This window comes from Limulus polyphemus, unplaced genomic scaffold, assembly GCF_000517525.1.
Source record: "Limulus polyphemus unplaced genomic scaffold, Limulus_polyphemus-2.1.2 Scaffold5530, whole genome shotgun sequence".
In the NCBI taxonomy this organism is placed as follows: Eukaryota; Metazoa; Arthropoda; class Merostomata; order Xiphosura; family Limulidae; genus Limulus; species Limulus polyphemus.
Genome location: NW_013671140.1, coordinates 58,173 through 61,139, shown reverse-complemented (window position 1 = coordinate 61,139; position 2,967 = coordinate 58,173).

Genomic DNA, 2,967 nt, shown 5'->3' with positions numbered 1-2,967 from the left:
AGGAATTTCCCTTTGCTTCACTTTTTAGAAAATTTGGCTATGGGCTTAAAATAAATTATTTTCTTTGTATTTGCATTATAATCATTTTAACTATTCTAAATATTGTGTATAGTTAAAATTGTATAATTTTCTATTTAATATGTAGAATATCTAGCCCTAACCAGGACTGGAAAGACCAACTTTCAGGTGGCTGGCTTTATAATGCTCAGAATGTGGCAAGACTAATTTTCATTTTCAGCTTGTTTTATTTTTAAAGACATTTCCAAACTTCCCTTCACTCAATATGACTAATATCTTCAGGTACTCCAATTTAGGATTAAGTTACTTTTTTAATTCTAAACTGTAGTACATAAATAGATATCATACAGGTAATGCAGTACGAAATCTTTAATGGACTAAAATATGATTAACCCTCTTACTGTGGTCAGGTCAAATGGCACATTATGACCTTTTAGAGAAATATTTTCAAAATTTAAAGAAACAACTTATTATGATTTTATGTCAATAAAATTGGAATCGAATTGTAGTTTATAATACTAAATGTAATATTATACATGTTTTAGTTTCTTAATTCTAAAGAAGATATTTTTTTTAAATGCTAAATACATATTTTTGTATGTCATTATGCATGTCTTCTTGTCTTATTGCTCAGTATATATTTTATTATGTCTAAAATAACTTATCTACTATAGTGGTTAAAGTATTAGAAACTCAAATTTCAAACACTTCCAAGCTAGAATATAAAATAAGAACCCCCACCTTTTGGATTTACTGAGGTATCAACACATTTGCAAACCTCGTCTACTCACGCTTACTTTTCTTAAAGACGTCGAACTGTTAAAAACACTATACGTTTGTATTTATATGTAAGTGCTGTAGAAATATAAGTTAAAAATTATGGCAAGTCATTTTTCGAAAATTTTCCCCGACCCGGCTCTGCAAGCACACAAACTTAGTGCAACAGCCAGCCCTTGTGATCGCTAGTCTGAAAAATTGGGTCACGGACGACTGACGTCACACAAAGTAAACAAGGCCAATGGCGGTCGGTTTCCTGTCTGTAAACCTGTTTTGTGTGAAAATCACCTGTTCGTTTATATGAAAACAACTCGTTTTTCTCTGAACAAGTTTCATTTGATAGACGTCTTGCATATAGTTATTTAGTAAGTAAGTTGTTCCAGGACGTAAACTATGGATTTTCGATGTGTTTTTATGGATGTGGAAATACTTCCAAGGAAAATGACGAGTTTCCACTTAATTCAAACAAAGAACGGCACATGCATGAAAAAACAATTCACAATTATCAATTATATTGTTACGTCTCTGTCTGTTTGTTTGTTGATTCTTCTAAGATACAAGTCCTTTCTTTATAAAACTTGTTTATTCTTCCTCAATACAACTTTGTAATGTACTTAATTTTCACAGTTACACACACTATAGTTCACAACAATTCACTCGCTTTCTATCGCGCTTAGACTTAATTGTCCGTCCCCGCCAACTATAGTTCCGATCTCTGTGTCTGCTATCCTCAGTTCCCGCCGACCGTAATCGCTGTCTTTCTTTCTCTCTGCCTACTTCGTCTCCGCTACGTCTCTCCTCCGTCTGTCTCCACTATTGCTTCGATTCCGTCTGTCTCTCTCACTGTCTAGCGCACTTATATACGATAATACTGCCTGTTCTAGAAACTTCTAAGACTCTCAACACGTGCTACCAGCGTCAGTTGACGCAACGCTGTCGCAACACACTAGCGAATCTTCTAGAATATTCGTCACGTGACCCCGCTGTCGTAGCACACTAGCGAATCTTCTAGAATACTCGTCACGTGACCCACCACTGTCGTAACAATATGTTTACTATACTTAAAATACAATTTTCAAGTAATAACAATTTGATATTTTGCTAAGAGTTGTTAAATTTTAAAGTGCAACAAATGTATAAGGACTGCTCAAGATTCTGAAATGAACAACAGAATGGTAATGTGTTAAAATCGTGCGTGAAAGCCAAATACAACTTTACACCAGTCTTAGGTTCGAGAAGTTTCTAATTCTCAGTGTTAATCATTATGCTTCTTAAGAAAAGAATTGTTCACGGACGGATAAAAGTAATAACAATAACGGCTTTTATCAGACACTCGGAGATTGTTTGACAATATTCATCAATATCTGATGATTTTTCTGCAATTATAACTATTGAATTAGGTAATAATTCATCTAAGTAGTTAGCATATTTAGGCCAATTTACTTTCTGATAATCGAATTTGGGTTTTATTACAGGTGATTATGATGAGGTACGAGATCGAAGACGTAGGTTATAGGCAGGTGATCACTATTTACATCATTACCTACATAAAAATCGGAATTTTTATTTGCAATTCTGGTGTACTGATACATAGATCTAATATATCACTAGTGTGATATATGTTACTGATATGAGTAGGAATGTTGTCGTTAAGCAACACACAGTTGGTATAATCCAAGAAATTTTTAATTTAATTCAATTTTGGGTTGTTTTAATATATACAAAATTGTTGTGTTTGCTCACCTATGATTATTATATTTATTTAGTTTATTCAGCAGCTGGGTATCTAGTATTTTAGAGGGAGAACAATATATTCCTTCTATGGTTATAATCTTTATATTTGATAGGTTTACATCTATTGCTATATTTTCATTGGTAGTTTCTATTTCTATCTGGGTAGATTTGTATAACAAGGCCATATCCCTTTTAGGGTAGGTTTGTTTAGTCTATCTTATTATTTTATAACCAGGAAATGTAAGTAAATTAATTTTATATAGCTTACTTTCTGTTATAACTGTGATATCTGGATTTATTTGTATTATTAAGTCTTTGATCTCGTGCCTCTTGGAAGCAAAACCACCCTGGATGTTAATGTTTTGAATTGTGAATGTTTATGTTAGAAATGCGCCCATGAATTTTTACACTGGTGTTATGTGTGTTTTTGCTATGTTA